The sequence below is a fragment of the Schistocerca serialis genome, chromosome 8 (genome assembly GCF_023864345.2).
Source record: "Schistocerca serialis cubense isolate TAMUIC-IGC-003099 chromosome 8, iqSchSeri2.2, whole genome shotgun sequence".
Lineage (NCBI taxonomy): Eukaryota > Metazoa > Arthropoda > Insecta > Orthoptera > Acrididae > Schistocerca > Schistocerca serialis.
In genome coordinates this window covers 295,779,661-295,799,701 of record NC_064645.1, presented here as the reverse complement: position 1 = coordinate 295,799,701, position 20,041 = coordinate 295,779,661, and the positions used below count along the sequence as shown (strand labels likewise).

The following is a 20,041-nucleotide window of genomic DNA, read 5'->3' as shown; positions in this document are numbered from 1 at the left end:
GCGCGCAAATCCAAGCGATACGTCAGATACTATTAGTGTCAGCTGTTCTCGTAGCGTAGATGTCAGCGCAAGAGACTGGTCAGCTTTTGGCTCTAGTTCTATCCCCACTATTGTCCCATGTGCCATTTTTGTATCACTCTGTTGTCGGATTTTAGGAAACCAAACGATGTACACGTTTGGCGACACCGTCTGCTGCCGGCCGCTTGGATTTACGCGCAACGGCCTAATCGGCTAAATTCAATGGTAATTCACTCGGAAACGGAGCATCGTATCGAGTTTGTTTCGTAACAATTATTTCTCAGCACAACCTACCCTGCAACATCCCTATAAGCTTTTCAGTCTGTTTCTGACCGCCCTGCATACTGCAAGTGACAGAACCATCACAATAATTCCCCCAGCATGATACCGGTACATGTTTCAAGACCATCGATATATGTCGTGCAGGACTAATATAACGGGTAATTAGCTGCATTGAGTTCATCCTCTTGTACAACGTTTCTGTCGTCTTTACTTCGTGTTGTACACGAAAGCTATTCACTGCATGGCATCAACCTGTTTAGTTGTTTTCTTGGAAGGTAATGTAGCAAAATCTATAATTTATTTCAAATCCCAGGAAAAAGCTCTGGCAGGAAGTAATTTATGAAATGTCAGCTATTTCAGAACGTGCGTTTTACTACATTGCTTGTGTGTGAAGTTCCTTGATGCCCTTTGATGTCTTTCACATGCATCATACGCAGTTCTGACAAAAAGATGAAGCCTTGCATTTTTGAGCATGTTGTAATTGTCCATGGATCTCTGATGTGAAATACTCTTTTCTTTTTCTTATGTCATCAGTCCTTCGATTGGTTCGATGCCGTTCTTCTTTTCAATGTATCCTGAGCTAATCTCTGTATGCCGCTATTGCCAACGCCACACATTGCACGGTTTACATAATACAATCTTTGCCTCTATTATTTTAGGTCTAATGCTCATTCCATTACCTGCTTGTCTACTCTTGGACAGTTTAGGACCATCCCAGCTTAATGGATTCGTTTTCCGCCGGCCGAAGTGCCCGAGCGGTTCTAGGCGCTTCAGTCTGGAACCGCGCGACCACTACGGTCGCAGTTTCGAATCCTGCCTCGGGCATGGATGTGTGTGATGTCCTTAGGTTAGTTAGGTTTAATTAGTTCTAAGTTCTAGGGGACTGATGACCACAGCTGTTAAGTCCCATAGTTCTCAGAGCCATTTGAACTATCTAGAAGAGAGAAAAAGAAAACACTATTTCAATACATGGCTCATATTTCTGTGCAGGATTTTGAGTGGTAGGATGAGCAAAAATCTAAATGCGAAAATAAAATGAATATGTATCAAAATACCTCAAATGGTCACACGTTCGTATCTTTTCGTGTTACATCATATACACCATAACACTTCATGAACATTACAGGGATACTAGATGCTATCCTTGCGCCCTGCAGTGTTCTGAGAGTATAATGTTATATGTGATGTAGCACAACAGATAAAGAAACCTGTGACAACTCGAGGTTTTTTATTTTTATTTATTTCTATTTCACATTGATATTTTCGTTCGTCCTTTCATTCAGAGACTTCCACAAAACTATAAGACGTATACTGAAATAGTGACCGAGAAAGATGGCCCACTGGTTAGCACACTAGACATGTTCAGGAGATGACGGTTCAGATCCCTGTCCCGTTATCCAGATTTAGGTTTCCGTGTTTTTCCAAAACTGCTTAAGAAAACACGTGTGTGGTTACTCCAAAAGGGCATGGCCTATTTCTTTTCCCATCCTTTCGTAATCCGAGGTTGTTCTACGTCTCAAATGACCTCGTTGTCGACGGGTCGTTAAACTCTAATCTTCCTTACTTTTTCTTTTTACTAGGTAGTGCCACAAGTTATCTTATTGTTGCAACGCAACACAAACGTCTCATACTAATCTACATAAATCCACCTGATGATGGAGGTTTAAACCTACGAAACTTGTTGTGGAATTAGAAAGCAACCGGCAAGAGTGAAGTTGTTTCATTCAATATCACTAACACTCACGGTAAAGCCTAACGAAAAATGTTCACACTAAAAGTTTCTGTATTTTTATGTACAATTTCCAGTTTTTCAGCTTACTTCCGAAGAAGAAAGTAGCATAAAACTAAGTCTTGAAAATTGGCAAGAGATTCTGAAACATATTATAGGAATTTCCTGAAGGTTAACTCGCATTTATGCCCTTACTGCTTGACAGGCAGCAAAGAAGTCTCCAGACAGGAAAAGGCTCGCTTTCAGGTTGACCGAACAAGAAATCGCAATTCGCGAGGCTGCAATTACATTAGACAAACTATAGTAGTAAGGCAGGACAGAAAGGGAAAGACATTAAAAAAAATTTAACTTCCTGAATGCAGGCGGAAAAGATTCGAAGACGCACCACTGCCGCGTTTACATGCTGATAGAGCCGTAGTCTGCAGACCTTCGTTAGCAATTGTAGCGCTAAGAGAAGCACTAACAATAGTGAGCGCACACTTCACTGGTATGCCTTATAAATGATGAAGTTTGCTAATTTATAAAAGAGTCTTGCTCTTGTACAGGGTGGCCCACGGTGCCCGTTGTAGAAACGAATTGAGTAAGTGGAGGAGTTTTGTCGTGTCCAGAGCGTTGCGGCTGTCCAAAGCGACAGGTGTCGTGGAAGAGGGCGCCAGTTCCATACTCCAGACTGAATAACAATCTCCAGATGGACAAAACAATGAGTGAGAAGGGTTCCGTAAACAAAGTGAAGCATAAGGGACCTGAAATGACGCCGGAAAGCATCCGACGATTCCTTGCAGTCATCAACGATATCCACAGCGATCTATCCGTCGCCGCTTCAGAATGTTAGGAGTCCCTAATACGCCTTTGCGGAGGACTGTTGTGAGATGGGGTGGTTGCGGTTGTGGTCTGTGTACCCATTAGATGAAAAATTAAAGCTCCCTCTGCAATTATGCGATTTTTTTTAAAAGGTACTGAAACATGTCGCGCAACCGATAATGTCTCATGGCAGGAGTAATCACACCAGAAAGTTTCTAGTCATGCATGAAATACACAGGTCAACCACCCCACGTCAACACATTAGTTAATGGAGGCATCTAACTACTGAATGAAAATGCATACTTTTAAAAGAATATTTCCAATAGTCAAGCGGAGAGAATATCAGAAAGTGCAAATGAAAAGTCAATAGGGACAAACAAACACCATTCAGAGATGCAAACAGCATCTTGCAAATCAGACTACTAATTTCGGTCATCAGTTACCGAAACGACTGACTCCGCAAAGTTAACAAATAGTGCGCTCCCTGAACTATTCCCCGGAAAAGCATTGTTGGCCGAATCGCACCAAATAAACTTTCAGTAGTTGGGTGCGTGCGCGCCGGCTGTGAGCTACAGTTAATAGCGTACGGGACACAACTTCGTGTGTGCGGCCCGAGAGGTGCTGCAAGCCAGTCGTTCGAGGAGGCAGGAGGCAGAGAGTGTGAAAAACAAAAATTCTATCTTCTCTCTCAGTTTTTGGAAAAACTCCAGGTCATCCAAATCATCCAACCGTGACGGTAATGATTCCGAACGCCATCCGAGATTGCGACCACTGTCCCCAATGAAATTTCAAGATTTCGACAGAGCGCCAGCAAGAGTGAGACTTTTTGTTTATTTTGTGGGCAGAGGCTAACTGTCTTTGTAGCCACGTACCAGAGCTGCCGTTGAGATGCTGTGTTTTGTGGATCCCATGGAAAACTTCCGACTGTCGCTTTCTTTAAGTAAAGGAGACTTTCCTTCAAGTTAGCATTCCGCCTTTGCACGAGCACTTTCAAGCCGCCCGGCGCGCACCTCCCATCGCGTCAATATGGCCAGCCTCAAGTCGATGGAATTTCAAGGGTGGAGGCGGCTTCTTCCCCGAGGACCAGTTAAAGATACTTGTTTATGGCTGTGGCGAAGGACGAATGCTTGCGTCCCTCCGCCGTTTCTCTCTGCTAGGCTTGTGAGCCGAATATACGGAAAGATACAACTTCTCACAAATCAAAGTGAACAACTAATTCAGTTCCTAACTTGTCCGAAGGCAATACGTGGTATTACATATGCATTTAGCAACTAGTAGTACGAATTATCAAATGAATATCTCAGTTACCCATTCATTACATTACTAGACCTGGGGAGTAGTATTAGACCAAAAAATATGAGTAAAATATGTAGGATTACAATACGTGAATAATTAAGCCACCTTACATTGTGAAACAGGATTTAAAATTTCATTCCTATGAACTCTAAATTCGTTAAAAATTACGGCCGAGAGATAAAGTTAGTAGGCGCAACTTCGACCCAACGTGACTGGACAGAGCTGATCAGAATGACGCATCTCTGACAAATCTTGTAATGTATGATGAGGCAAACTTTCATCTGAATTGGTCTGTTAATAAATACAACTTGCGATTCACTCAGATACAAAGCTGCATCTCATTCATGAAAAGGGCACCTTCAACACAAAGGTCGTTTTGTGGTGTGCTGTTCAACAGTCCATTGGAAGAATCGTTGGACCATATTGTTTTGAAGACAACAACGGCTGGCCAACTCGAGTTTAGAGTCGTATGCGGCCACGATTGATTGTTTCTTCATTCCACAGCTGCAGAGACATTGCATTGTTACGCAATGTGGTTTCAGCACGATATGGCTACAGCCCAAACATCCCGCAATTCAACGTCTACAGTGAAGTGTAGCTTTCCAGATAGAATACGCTCACGGTTGGTTGATATCCCATGGGCGGCGTGATCACCTGATATCTCAGTCCTGATATTTTTTACGGGGTAACCTCAAGAACAAATACCGGAGGTCGCTGTAAACTTTACCTGGCTGAATTCCCGTCAGTTGTTTGAAAATTTTGTAAGCCAGGAGAAACTCAGGTCTCAAGAACAAAGTTTTTTCAAGTGACTCAACAGTACTGACGGGTTGAAAGCCGCATTTCGGGAAGGGATAAACGCCAGTCCTTAAGAAATGATTGAGAACGTGATGAGGAGTTTCCGTGATCGTCTTCAGCAAAGCATCGGCAATGATGGTAGCCAACTGTCTGATGTACTTTTTAAAAAATGAATTTATGTTTAACTTTTAGGTAACGACAGTTTATCTAAAACAGTCGTGTGTAAGGTGTATGGATGTAAGTATACGCTAAACATCATAGTATTCAAATGAAAATGCACGACTTCCAGCTGGCCACCCGCTCTTTCTTAAATCAACTGCATGGCACAGGACTTCTCAAATTTTTGGATAACTGCTTTTCAAAAGACGAATTTCTCTAAATTACTATTTATTGGAAGATTTGCTAAAGCGGTGTACTGAGTACTGATGTCATGAATGATGTCACCTCCCCCTCCCCCTCCAGAATCGAACGATAGGTCACATCTGCTCTGCACCCAGCTCAAAGCTCTGTAAACACACCTGGGTCGTGTCCATATCGGCAAACGGCTGAAAAACAATGGCCTACTCAGATGTGTCCCAATTTCAGAGCTGGTATGGTTCGGGTATGGCGCAGATCCCACGAGGGCAGCGACCCAAGTTGTCAACAAGCCACTTTGCAAGGTGGTGGTGTGTCCAAAGTGTTTACATGGAATGGACTTTCCTCCGGTCCAACTGAACCGATTATTGAATGGAAATGGTTATGTTCGGCTACCTGGAGACAATTTGCAGCCATTCATGGACTTGCTAGACAACGATGGAATTTTTGGGGATGACAGTGCGCCATGTAGTATAGCCACAGTTGTTCACGATTGGTATGAAGAACATTCTGTGCAATTCAATGATATGTCCACCCAGATTGCCCCATATGAATCCTATCGAACATTTATGAGACCTAATTGAGAGGTCAGTTGGTGCAAAAAATTCTGCACTGGCGACACTTTTGCAATTATGCGGTACTCCTAATTACCATTCACCACTCAGCCCACTTGGTATTCCCCCTAAAGCCGAACAGCATGCACAACTGCATTGGCTACCCTAGGACGCCCCCCCCCCTCCCCCGGCTCAAAATTCCTATTTCCGCCTCCCACTGGTGTAAGTGGTTAGCACACCTCACTAGTGAGCATGAGACCTATGTTCGAATCCTGGTCTTGGTACAAATTTTCATTCGTCTCTTTAGTCTCCACATATACATGACACATATTTGAGACTTGAAAAACTCTCTGGAAATGACTAGTTTTATTTGGAGTTAAACAGGTGGTTACCATGTTTTGGCTCATTAGTGTTCATTTTCGCAGACAGATAGGTCGTTCGATGCGATAATTGTTCTGATGGCTGGACAGTTCCCATAATGAAACGAGGAGTTATCACAGAAGACCTCACGTTCGAGAAGCTGCTGCCGTCCAGAAATCTTTCCGTCCTTGCGGTACCTTCCGGTACAGTTCTTTTTAACCACCAGTCATGTCATAACGTGATGATCACATTGTATGGACACCACTGACGAAAGAAGAATACTAAGGGATTGTAGTCTGTAAATGAAGAACTGTAGAGTGCATGGCCTGCCACCTAGTATTCACACGGGAACGGTAATTGGAGTCAGGCATAGGCACAATAATCGCACAATAATTTAATTAGTCTTCTGACTGGCTTGATGCGGCCCGCCACGAATTCCTCTCCTGCGTCAACCTCTTCATCTCAGAGTAGCACTTACAACCTACGCCCTCAATTATTGGCTGGATGTTTTCCAATCTCTGTCTTCCTCTACAGTTTTTGCCCTCTACGCCTCCGTCTAGTACTATGGAAATCATTCCCTGATGTCTTAGCAGATGTCCTATCATCCTGTCCCTTCTCCTTGTAAGTGTTTTCCGCATATTCCTTTCCTCTCTGATTCTGCGCAGAATCTCCTCATTCCTTACCTTATCAGTCCACTTAATTTTCAACATTCGCCTGTAGTAGCACAGTTCAAATGCTTCGATTCTCCCCCGTTCTGATTTTCCAACAGTACATGTTTCAATACCGTACAATGCTGTGCTACAGACGTACATTCTTAGAATTATTTTCCTCAAATTAAGGCATATGTTTAATACGAGTAGACTTCTCCTGGCCACGAACGCCTTTTTTGGCAGTGCTTTTTGCTTCGTCCGTCATTGGTTATTTTGCTGCCTAGGTAGCAGAAATACTCATTAGATTGTTCATTCCCTTCAGCTTATCATGCAATTCTTCTTCACTTTCACTCAGGATAGCAATGTTATCAGCGAATCATATCACTGATATCCTTTCAACTTGAATTTTAATCCCACTCCTTTTACTTGCATCATTGCTTTTAAGCCGTACAGATTGAACAGCAGGAGGGAAAGACTACACCATATCTTACACCCTTTTTAATCCGAGCACTTCGTTCTTGGTCTTCCGCAGTTATTATTCCCTCTTGGCTCTTGTACAGATTGTATATTACCCGTCACTCCCTACAGCTTACCCTTATTTTTCTCAGAATTTCGAACATCTTGAACCATTTTACATTGTTGAACCTTTTTTTCAGGTCGACAAATCCTGCGAACGTGTCTTCATTTTTCTTTAGTCTTGCTTCCATTATCAACCGCAACGTCAGAATTGCCTCTCTGGTGGGTTTACCTTATCTAGAGCCAAACTGATCTGGCACATTCTCAATTTTCCTTCCTGTCTTCTGTACATTATTCCTGTCAGCAACTTGGCTGCATGTGTAGTTAGGCTGACTGTGAAATAATTCTCGCACTTGTCAGCTCTTGCAGTCTTCGGAATTGTGTGGATGATATTTTGCAGTAAGTCAGATGGTATGTCGCCATACTCATACATTCTACACACCAAGATGAATAGTCCCTTCTGCCTTATTTGATCTTGAGTCCTCCAGAGCTCTCTTAAATTCTGACTAATACTGGATCCCCTATCTCTTCTAAATCGAGCCCTGTTCCCCCTTCTTCACATCAGACAAATCTACCCTGCATTTAACAGAAAAATTCCCGTTGCACTCTTAATGTTACCACTCTTGATACCGAAGATTATTTTGACTTTCTTGTGTGCTGAGTCAGTCCTTCCGACAATCATTTCTTTTTACGATGTCTTCACATTTTTCATGCAGTCATTTCGTCTTAGCTTCGCTGCACTTCCTATTTATTTCATTCCTCAGGGACTTGTATTTCTGTATTCCTGAATTTGTGTGAACATTTTTGTATTTCCTTTTTCCATCGAAGTATTTCTTCTATTTCCCAAGGTTTCTCCGCAGTTACCGTCTTTGTACCTATGTTTTTCTTTCCAACTTCTGTGACTGCCCTTTTTAGTCTTGTCCATTCCTCTTCAGCAGTACTGCCTAGTGAGCTATTCTTTATTGCTGTAACTATAGTCTTAAAGTATTTCGTCATCTCTTAGTACTTCTGTATCGCACTTCTTTGCGTATTGATTCTTCGTGACTAATCTCTTTAACGTCAGCGTACTCTTCATCACTATTATATTGTGATCTGAGATCTGGTCCTGGCTATGCCTTACAATCCAGTACCTGGTTTCGGAATCTCTGACTGACCATGACGTAATATAATTGAAATCTTTCTGAATCACCCGGACTTTTCCAAGTACATCTTCTCCTCGTGTGATTCTTGAGTAGAGTATTCGCTATTACCAGCTGAAATTTATTGCAGAACTCAATTCTTCTCTCGTGCGTTGTTCCAAGCCCATATTCTCCTGTAACCTTTTCTTCTACTCCTTCCCCTACAGCTGCATTCCAGTCCCCCAAGACTATTAGATTTTTATCTTCTTTTACGTACTGTATCATTGCTTATGCTATCGTTGCCACAGTGAGATACATCTCTGTATGTGATGGAACATTGAATCCTTGAAGGAATTTGAAAATCTGAGGTCCACTCATTACAGCGTGTGTCCCTGCTAAGAGTCGTCAGGCGCATTTTCTGTGGTGTTTCAGCAGATATTTGCAATTTCGTTTTTGTAATGTGTAGCTGGAGTCAGCCCAAAGCAAACACTGCTCATCATGTCTTTCGTGCGGCGACCACTGTCGTCCCGTTGCAAATAAAATGATTTTACAGTGGAATTTTACGTGTCCATTCAACAGAAAGAAACCAAATTAGTCTACTGCGTTATTCGTTTTCTTTACCAGCAACAGTAAGAGATGAAGAATAACCAGTACTCCAACACCGCCCTGGGTCGCACAGACTGCCACCGTTGTGCATTGTTCAATCGCCCTGGAGTAGTGGTTGTTCTTCCTGTTTTACTGTTCCTGTTAATACAAAAAAGGAACGTCGCGCTAGACTAGTATGGGACCGCTCTATGGAATGGGCTCTTAAAATTTTGCATTAAAAACCATTTTATTTGTAACGGGAAACAAACCGACGCTTTCCGTCTACACTCGGTGTCGCATGAAAGACATGATCAGCTGAAATCTTTTGGAATCACTCCAGCTACTCACTTGCGGTCTTTCAAATATCGAAATGATGGCCCTCAACTACGTACCCTGAGACTCATAGTTGAAGTATTAAAAGTTTTGGCTTGTTTCGTTGTCTATGGGCTGGAATACGTAGTTGCCGCAATACATGCCAAATACTGCTGAGTGTAGAATATACAATATGAATACACACATGAATTGAATAGTCGAAGCTTCCTATCACTCGGCGATCGCGAATTTTGAATGTAACATCGAAATTTATAAATGAAAGAATGCAATTAAATAAAATCTACGGGTACTATTTTAACGACTTTAAATTATGAGTACGATAGCAGAAGTACTTTTAAGAATGTCATTTATTACTGTAAAACACCTATTGGTATCGATGGTCCAGCTATTAAATACCGGGTGATCAAAAAGTCAGTATAAATTTGAAAACTGAATAAATCACGGAATAATGTAGATAGAGAGGTACAAATTGACACACATGCTTGGAATGACATGGGGTTTTATTAGAACCAAAAAGTAGGTTAGGTTAGGTTAGTGTTGTTTAACGTCCCGTCGACAACGAGGTCATTAGAGACGGAGCGCTAGCTCGGGTTAGGGAAGGATGGGGAAGGAAATCGTCCGTGCCCTTTGAAAGGAACCATCCCGGCATTTGCCTGAAACGATTTAGGGAAATCACGGAAAACCTAAATCAGGATGGCTGGAGACGGGATTGAACCGTCGTCCTCCCGAATGCGCCAAAAAAATACAAAAGTTCAAGAAATGTCTGACAGATGGCGCTTCATCTGATCAGAATAGCAATAATTAGCATAACAAAGTAAGACAAAGTAAAGATGATGGTCTTTACAGGAAATGCTCAATATGTTCACCATCATTCCTCAGTAATAGCTGTAGTCGAGGAATAATGTTGTGAACAGCACTGTAAAGCATGTCTGGAGTTATTGTGAGGCATTGGCGTCGGATGTTGTCTTTCAGCATCCCTAGAGATGTCAGTCGATCACGATACACTTGCGACTTCAGGTAACCCCAAAGCCAATAATCGCACGAACTGAGGTCTGGAGACCTGGGAGGGCAAGCATGACGATTGACATGAACAGTCACTGACGTTTTGCTGTCCAGCGCCATCTGTCGGACATTTTGTGAACTTTTTTTTGGTTCTAATAAAACCCCATGTCATTCCAAGCATGTGTGTCAATTTTTATCTCTCTATCTACATTATGCCGTGATTTATTCAGTTTTCAAATTTATACTGACTTTTTGATCACCCGGTAAAATATAAGTCGAGTAACAGGGAAACAATAGATTCCTACTTCACGTAATTAGTTGTGAGAAACAACATAGCTCGCGAGATCTTCACTTCTGAACGCATACTACGTCTTCACTGCAGAAGCCACAGAAATCTCACAAGTGCACAAGTCGGCACTACGAAATGTTTCCATCTCTCGCAATCACGCGCAAACTGCTCGACACTCTCCAAGTATTTCCTGCGGCCGTCCTTCGCGCCTTCCCGTCCAGCACTCCCGTGTCCCGTGCGACCCGCTGCTCCTCCGCCGCTTCCACCCAGTCTCTCCATTGACTTCGGTAGTCGCCTACCGTTGCAACAAGTGCTACGATTGGCTAGAGCGCTCCGGCCATGTCTCCAAGCCAATGTACACTCACAAACATATTGAAACACATACAAAATACTGGATTTACATTTAAATATCTTGAAATTAAATAAATGTTCCTATAGCTGGACCATAAACACACTCTAACATACATCATTAAATACATAAACAAATCAAATAAACATATATCAAAGGAATAGAAACAAAAGTAGGCCAGTAGCCTAATGTCTCTGTGCTTTCTAAAACACAGTTAATATTTGACCTATTTCACATGAATAGTATATATCGCATATTAACAAAGACATAGACGAATAAATATAAGCATGCTGCTACCTTTTCTTCGTGTAACTGTGTACTACTTATGGCCTGACGCAATCAACAGTAATCGTCCACTTTGATCTCCAATAACTCGTGACTATTCAAGTTACATGCCTGTAATTCATACTAATTTAGGTTTACCCTAATAGCTTTCTAAAGACACGTCGATCGACAGAATCGGACGAACTGTTTAGATTTTCGGAATTCATTGCTGGGTGTTACTTGTGTAATTTACAGTCAGATACTAAGCTTTAAACTAATAAAGATATTGAAAATCTGATTACACCATCAGAATCGTCGTGCAAGTAATGGTAATGTACATGTTTCTTTTTAAGGTATCATGATTCCTCTGGCTATTATTAATTTCTACACGAACTGTGAAATGTCTGCCATTATGGTTTCACAAAGTCTGCCATCTTGGGCACTTCCTGCATACAACTCTCCTTCATCAACGCAAAGCCCATTCCTCGACACAGCATCAACATGGAATTCCCAGCCAAGCGGTCGGCCTGGACCACGCGCTGTGGCTACTCCTCTTGCTCCGGCTAATGTTCGGCACCACGCAGCTGCTGATGAGCCGCTGACGATCCCCGCATTGCCGAGCGGCTCGTGCGGCCACGCCAACTCCGAACTTAGAATATTTTCAAGGCGCCATAACTCGTCCGTTGCCTAACATGAAAGTGCAAACATCTGCCGAAATATCAGAGAAAATGAGCCCGACGGCTCGTAGGAGGGACATCCTATATATTCCTAGCTCGTTATTCCTGTAGCTATAGCTACAGTCCTACCTCTTGTGGTCTCGAAAAGCAGAAAAAACGTGTTCAGTGTACTGGATGAGTGGGTTGTTACTTTGTCGTAACCTCCTCTCCAGTCTCTCACCCGCTCTAATACACAGGCCACGTCAAAATGTTATGGAAAACTGTGGTAATAAATTGAGTGCAGTTACGGGGCACCATCGTCCATACTGGACGTGGCAACAATTACTTGACATCCGTAAGCGATAATACAGCTTTGAAGTAGTCGATAATGTTCTTCAATGGAGAGAAAAGAAACACAAATAGAAAAGTAAAATAATGGAGACATAAATTACAAGCTGTTGTTGCCAGGACACAAAAAACAAGCTTGTCTCAATAGATATTATTGATTAAGTTTACAGTAAAAGGAACAAACAGAATTACTGGTAGTGTTTGACCTGTCAGTTCCGGCCGTGTAGTAATCCTGATACTAGTGTACAGTCAACTGACGCGGACATGTGAAGATGCCTTACTGCATGAACATTTTTAAAAGATGTGTGTATCCTGTCAAACCACGTCCTTGTCAGACTCTTCTGTTTCAGAAGCTACAGCATTGTAACAGCCTCAGAGAAAGAACAGCAGGGTTGGTAGGCCTGCTCATAGACGTTTCTCTTAATCCATTCACATCAAATGACAAGCTGCATTCGCAGAGGAAAAATAAATGAAAGTACATGGCAGTGTAAAAAGCGTGGTGTTGCTTTACATTTATTTAGTCCTCCACTGTACGCAACAGTCATAACAGCCGGTATACAAAACAACGATACTAGCTAATATGTATTAAAAATGATTTCACAGCAACCAGCTGACGTAGTTATCCAACGCCCATGCAGTCGTGGGTACAGCGGTTCCCATCTGTTGATCGAAGCTAATCACCAGATGACGTGACCAACACTTCGATGGGTAACCGTCTAGGTCTGCCGTGCCCTCTTAGCAAAGGGTGCTAACTTGAGGAGCTTTTTGATTGAGAAGTAGCGACAGCGGGCGGCAGACCGATGGGCTGACCCCATGCCCCTCCATATCGGCACTCGATGATTCTTTTGGGCTGAGGTTGATACGATTGTCGGTCGGTACCGGTAGGCCTTCCGAGGCCTGTTCGGATAGTGTAATGTATCTAAATATGATGTCATTGGGCCAGTATAAGAGTACTCCCTGATTCAGACTGAGGTGACAAAAGTCATGGGATACTTCTTAATAACATGTCGGACCTCCTTCAGCCCAGCGTCATGAAGAAGCTCGACGTGGCATGGACTAAGCAATCGTTGGAAGTCCCCTGTAGAAATATAGAGCTATACTGCCTCTATAGCCGTCCATTACTGTTGTCGGTGCAGGATTTTGTGTCTCATAAATGTTCGATGGGATTCACGTCGGGTGATCTGGGTGGTCAAACAATTCGCTCGAATTATCCACAATGTCCTGCAAACCAACCGCGAACCACTGTGGCCCGGTGTCATGGCGCCTTGTCATCCATTAAAATTCCATCGTTATTTGGGAACTTGAAGTCCACGAAAGTCTGAAAATAGTCTCAAAGTAGCCGAACATAACCGAGGGCCCATTCCATTGCATGCAAACACAGTCCAACCCATTATGGAGCTACCACAAGCTTGCACAGTGCCTTGTTGATAACCTGGGTCCATGGCTTCGTAGGGTCTGCATCATACTCATACTGTACCAACTGCATTGGGACTCATCTGACCAGGTCAAGATTTTCGAGTCGTCTATGGGCCAACCGATATGGTCACGAGCTCAGGTGCGTCGCTGCAACCGATGTCGTGATGTTAGCAAAAGCACTCGTGACGCACTTCTGATGCCGTAGCCCATTAACGCCACATTTCGCCGCACTGTCCTAACGGATACATTCGTCGTACGCCCCACACTGATTTCGGCGGTTATTTCACGCAGTGTTACCTCTCTGCCCTCGGTTGTTCAGTAAAGGCCGTCGGCCTCTGTGTTGTCCTTGGTGAGAGGTAATTTTCTCTGCCTCGTGATGACTGGGTATTGTGTGATGTCCTTAGGTTAGTCAGGTTTAAGTAGTTCTAAGTTCTAGGGGACTGATGACCATAGATGTTAAGTCCCATAGTGCTCGGAACCATTTGAACAATTTTTGAGAGGTAATGCCTAAAATTTGTTATTCTCGGCACACTGTTGATACCGTTGATCTCGCAATATTGAATTCCCTAACGATTTCCAAAATGAAACGTCCCATAGTTCTAGCTCCATCTACTATTCCGTGTTCAGAGTCTGTTGATCCCGGTCGTGCAGCCATAATCACGTCGGATACCTTTTCACACGACTCACATGAGTACAGATGACACTGCCCTTTTTTATCTTGTGTACGTCATACTACCGCCATCTGGATATGTGCGTATCGCTATCCCATGAATTTTCAGTGTGTACCTTCGTTCAACGTGGTATTTATGTCGTTACTGTCATGCACGACGTTCCCTTGCAGCTGCTCTCTACAATATATTGTGGAGCTGTTCGTTACCACTTTGAAATATCGTGTATATTATTCTTCTTTTCCATAGTTTTTACCCGTCTAGTACGGAGTCCAGTTTTTCCGGGGTTTGGAAAATTCTATTTTTATTATGTAACTTTTGTGGTAAGATTCCCTTTCTGACGCTAAAGTCGTCAGGCAAACAAAGTGAGTGAAGTCGAGTGCGCAGTTTGTAAATCGAGTGAACGTTGTTTCGTACGTCACTGCATTTAACTGTTAAGTGTTTCGTATTCTCTGAGACGGAATTTGGAAATTAGCCTAGTATTTGCCCAAAAGAACTGACTAAAACCATGCGTGGACCGGTGTACCAAACCATCGTCGTTAATCTGGCTCGCGGATTCGAGCTCGGTCTGGCTCACTTCCCTGTCTCGAAAGCTAGTGCGCTGTGCTTTACACGAAACGAGCTGGTCTATTTTGAAATATCCTTATGTACGTATAGTGTAATGGCACATCACTTTTGTGTGTGGAAAATGGACGTCATTTGTATGTGCTCCCCTTCTTGTGATGTGACATAAAAGCTTAACGAGCACTTAATAGAAAATAATACTTATCTGTCGATTGTGGTATAGCTAGCTTGCGTATAGCTAGCTAAAAGTGTCTATAATGACAGGTGGCTATATTACAGTTTAAGTGCAGCTATTCTTAGGGGTCCAGTATGTGCTGTATTATCATATGGCAGCGAAACTTGGTAGATATGCTTCATGCTGAAAAAAAAAAAAAGTTTAAATTTTGGCCACCAGGTGCCAATCTGGTGCTGTGAATGCAAGAAAGTCGTATAGAGATGTTTCCAAATGTAATGAATTAGGAGCGGGACGTCGGCACAAAAGGTCAACAAATGTGAAATGCATAATGTTGATATTATTAACCACTACAAGCAGTTTGTTCAATATGAGCACCGCAAAAGTCAGCAAAATGCTGTATAGCTCCAGGTTTGTACCTGTGGCCAAAATTGGAGCAATTTTTTTCCATTGTAAATCGGCCCTGCAGTAGCATATGTACCAAATTTCGTTGACATACGATAAGTACAGCGCACACTGGATCTATGATAGTAGCTGCACGTTCGTTACAACCACCCGGTGTATACGTTAAAATATGTAACATATTTCTATTTAGAGTGACGCTGGAGCTCCCAGTAGGCAACACACGATGATTGTTTCAGGCTGATGATCGGCCAGATATCTCCGTGGTCTTCAGTCCCTATTCTTGTGATTTCCGTCGGTTGGATGTTGCTGTTTTATATTCCTCGTGCTCCTTTCGAGTACCTTTCCTTTAAAACATTCCCTAACTCGCTGAGAAAATTCTTTCATCTGCCTTGGAGAAGTGCTTCTTCTCCACTAATCTCTCAGCGGGAGTTATGAGGTAACTTTCTAAATGTCATTTATTCAGCTTAGCAACGACAAAACTGTCACGTAATATACATTTCATGAACACTTCTGCCCCTCGCGCAAAGTCCTGCCATCTAGTTAGTCTCTTTCCCTTTAAGATGAGCTGAAAGGCATTAACTCTCCGATGTGTCACACAGAACCACACAGGAAGGAAAAATAAACATTACGTCTAGCGTAAAAGCTCTTTTAACTTGTTAGGAGTGAGGGTGGAATGTAAATCGACCGAGGAGGAGAAAGAATACCTGTGGAATATAGAACGAATTTCAACAGGTATGTTGCTCCCCTTAATACTTGGTATAAAATAAAACAGATCGGCATGAACCTGCGCATTCTGGCTAGATATCATCGCAGTAATACGTTCTCTGCTGCCAGCAGGTACCACAGTCGTGCATTACGAGAAATGTACGGAACCGCGGAAACAATATTTCCTCTCCACGTTTCGTTAGCAAAGTGAAGAAATCTTGTATTTGTTAACCGCTGGCGCTTGTCCAGCTCGTCCACGTCTATTTCTGTCACTAATAGAGAAAAGCAGCCGCCGAGATTAAAAGAAGACAGCACACGATGAAAGTTTTACAATGTGGTAAAAGCTAATGGCGCAGACCTGTAGACTAACAGGTTTTTTTATTTGGACAGTCACCACTTTTTACGAGGAACTACTGCTGATGACCTAGATGAAAACGAATAAAAGATACATTTAGAATAGAAAATTATTAGAGAAACATCAGCAGACAAATGTTACTTCTTACCTGCTGTAAAAGTAAAAAATTGTCAAAAGAAGGTGTGTGTGTGGGATTTAGAACGCTGCAATTATGGAGTTACCATCATACTTACTAAACTAGAGGCGAGTGAGGTTAAAATATGTGCAAGATTAAAAGGTATGATATCCAATGTTGCTTAAAACAGCACCCATCCTTCTCAATCTCAATCGCGTCAACTCGTACTTTTGCACATTTACACAATCTGCAAAATCCTGTAAATTCAACCAAATGTTCGAAGATTTTTTTCTTTTTTCTAGTACTGAGTAATACACGAAGGATTATAAAATGGCGACATACGAATGGTTGGCTGGCTCCCTTTTAAGAAGGCACGGATAAATCAGCGAACCTGACGGTACGTTAAAAACTTTTACCCTAATATTTTAGGGAGCAGGTTGGACATTTCACAGAACCTTAAAATTTGCATCATTCAAAACAATTGGCGCAGCTTGAACAACAGTGTTTCATGCAATATATATATGTTGATAAAAAGGAAGACAGAGAAAGATTTGTGCACTAGAATCATTTACAACGGTACCAGACTTTCGTCAAACGTTTACGGGAACCGCCGACATCCAATGAAGAAAAAAAAAGAAAAAAATGATCGTATTTCGAATCATAAAGCTATTTAACTCCTAATAGTTTTTCATATATTGGAGGAACGACAAAAAACCGATTTCCCCTCCCGAGGGAAGACTGTATAATTAGTAAATTAGTGAAAGTAAAATCAAGTAAGAAATTATGCTTTAGACACATTATTGTCCCAAATGACATCATCAAAAAGTTTAATTTGCAGAGAAGTCTATTAAAACGCGGCTCACACAGCAGAACTATCACCACACCACACATTTATTTTTATGTCATGTTCGGGGAAGGAACAGTTCTTATTACAACGATTTGTTTTCACGCCTTTTTGAAACAAACTGGTGATGCTTCGTCTCTGTACTTTTCTTCATGGATAAGTGAACGCAAACAGAAACTAAGGTAGTATGAAATTCGGTACAGTCACCAGGAATCACAAAAAATTGTTTTCGTTTCCAGCGAAACTTTTTTACCTATTGGGAGAACAGTTGAAAGTATTGATGTACAAAAAATTTAGATAATGATATATGGGTTTATTTTGAGACGAAACTATTTCTTACGCAACTTGTAGAACCTTAAAGCCAGCATATTAATTAAATGTTCTGATAGTCCCTTCGAACTTGAGACATGGCAAGTTATTACTGTAAACATCCTGCTTAATGTAAAAGGAAAAAGCTTATACTGCCATTCAGTTAAACATTACTCCAGAAACACTAATTATGCAAATGTCATGAACGTATTTGACGTAAAAGTCAACTGATCAGTGTGAAGAATTGACAGAAATATTTAAAAAATACAAGAATCTAGCACCCATTCTGACAAATATTGTTGTATATTTACACGTGAAACGCTCGAATCCCTTCAGTGCATTCCTTGTATGACGTTCTACAGACTACAAAATTTTATTTTATCCATGACTGTATGTGAGACTGTGGCTATACTCAGCTTCAAAGCTAAAAAAGTAGGCTAGCGCACCCACAATGCAAAAACTCTAATTTCTCGTATTTCGAAGGTACATGCTTTCCTCATCAGAAATATCTACACACTAGAATCTTCATCATATTTGAATCATTTACGAATGTTCGTGCGTGGAGCCCCTGATGGCCGTGTTATTGTATGAAGATAAAAACATACACAAATACAAATAAAAATTTCGTGATCACTTCCGTTATAACTAGATCCTCTTCTGAGCTCCGTTTTAAGAAGTGAACAGGGTTACAACTAAAGCAACCAAGAAGCTTTTATTTACTTTTGTTTGTGTGTTTAACCACTTTATATTTATACAGTGTTGACACCGCTGTGAAGACTTTGCATGTATTAACATACGTAAATCCTTCGCATGGAGTGTAGTTTATTTTGTGGGCATATTTTCTGAACACGATAGATTAGTGCTTTTGTATTGTGAGTGTTTGAGCCTACATTTCAGATTTCATTTGGATAAACGACTGAGATCAGAGAAGAACATCTACGACAGGACTAAAAGTAGTAACAGTTTAGTACCTGCAAGGAGGAGTACTTGCATTGGTCGCAGCCAGCCAGAGAGCCTCAGGGCCCACTCGTCGCTCACCGGTCACCGCCGCCGCTGCAGTCCGTCATGCCGTCACTGGACTCGAACTCGGTACCGGAGAAAGAGCGGTCACGATCCGCTCAGCGTCGCAAACCAACACTGTCTGTATCCGGGGCGCGCGACCACACTTAACACTGGGGAGGCGACCTGAAGCGACTCGGTGGCAGAGTCGCGAACTGCCGGCGACGGAAATAACCGGCGCAGCGGTGCGGCGGAGTTGGCGGCGCTGCGGCAGGTGCGCGCTGGCGGGTGCTCACTGGCCGGCGTGCGCACACCGAGTGCCGGCGCACAGGCCCGCCGGGCACGCGACCGGTGCGCCGCGCAGGCCTGCCAACCTCGCGCCGCCGCCGTTGCGCGGTCGCGCCAACCGGCATTTCGCGAGCAGCGCCTACTTGTCTTTCGAGCGGCCCACGCTACTAGGTCACAGCCCGTGGCAGTTGCAACCGTCTGCTCGATCCTTGTTCTGATACCTACGTCTACACCTTTAAGGGGGGTAGAACGTCAAATGAGCCGACTTGGAGCAGGAGAGTCACCACAGGACATTTTAATTTCTACTGTCTATACTTTTACAAATAAATTCATAACACTTTGTCACCATGACCAGGAAGGATTGAGGACTCACACTCATATCAGTGGAAGTTCAAAAACGTAGCAAAATATCTTTTTTTACATGTGAAATTTCACCATTTTTTCCCTTATTACTGGCTGCATTTGTTGCTATAGGCACAGTTTTCTTCCTAAGTAAGAGAGATTCTTCGATGAATTTTTCATAGCATACAAACAGTAGTTACAGGTGTATGAAACTCTAGAATTTTCCAAATCTATTAAAAAACTGTGGAAGAATTGAGATAATTAACTATAAAACTTGAGTTTCTTCTAAACATGAAGTTTAAAATGTAACAGTTCATTCATTTTTTTATAAATTAAATAACCTCTAGAGTTTCATACACCTGTAACTATGGTTTGATTGCTGTGCAAAAACCATCGAAGAATCTCTCTTACTTAGGAAGAAAAGTGTACTTATAGCAACAAATGCAGCCAGCAGTAAGTGAAAAAATGAAGAAATTTCACATGTAAAAAAATGTGTTTTGTTACGTTTTTGAGCTTCCACTGTTCTGAGAATGAATCCTGAATCCTTCCTGGTCATGCTG

The 20,041-nt window shown here is 42.3% G+C and overlaps 1 protein-coding gene across 1 annotated transcript in view; it reads right to left on the bottom strand.

Moving 5' to 3' along the window:
* LOC126416144 (NACHT domain- and WD repeat-containing protein 1) overlaps window positions 1–19,145 on the bottom strand; it is a 613,147-nt gene extending 594,002 nt beyond the window's left edge. The window contains exon 1 of the mRNA XM_050083692.1: window positions 18,824–19,145. The gene's annotated coding sequence lies outside the window, so the exon portion shown is untranslated. The remainder of the gene's footprint in view (window positions 1–18,823) is intronic.
* Window positions 19,146–20,041: the final 896 nt, after the last annotated feature.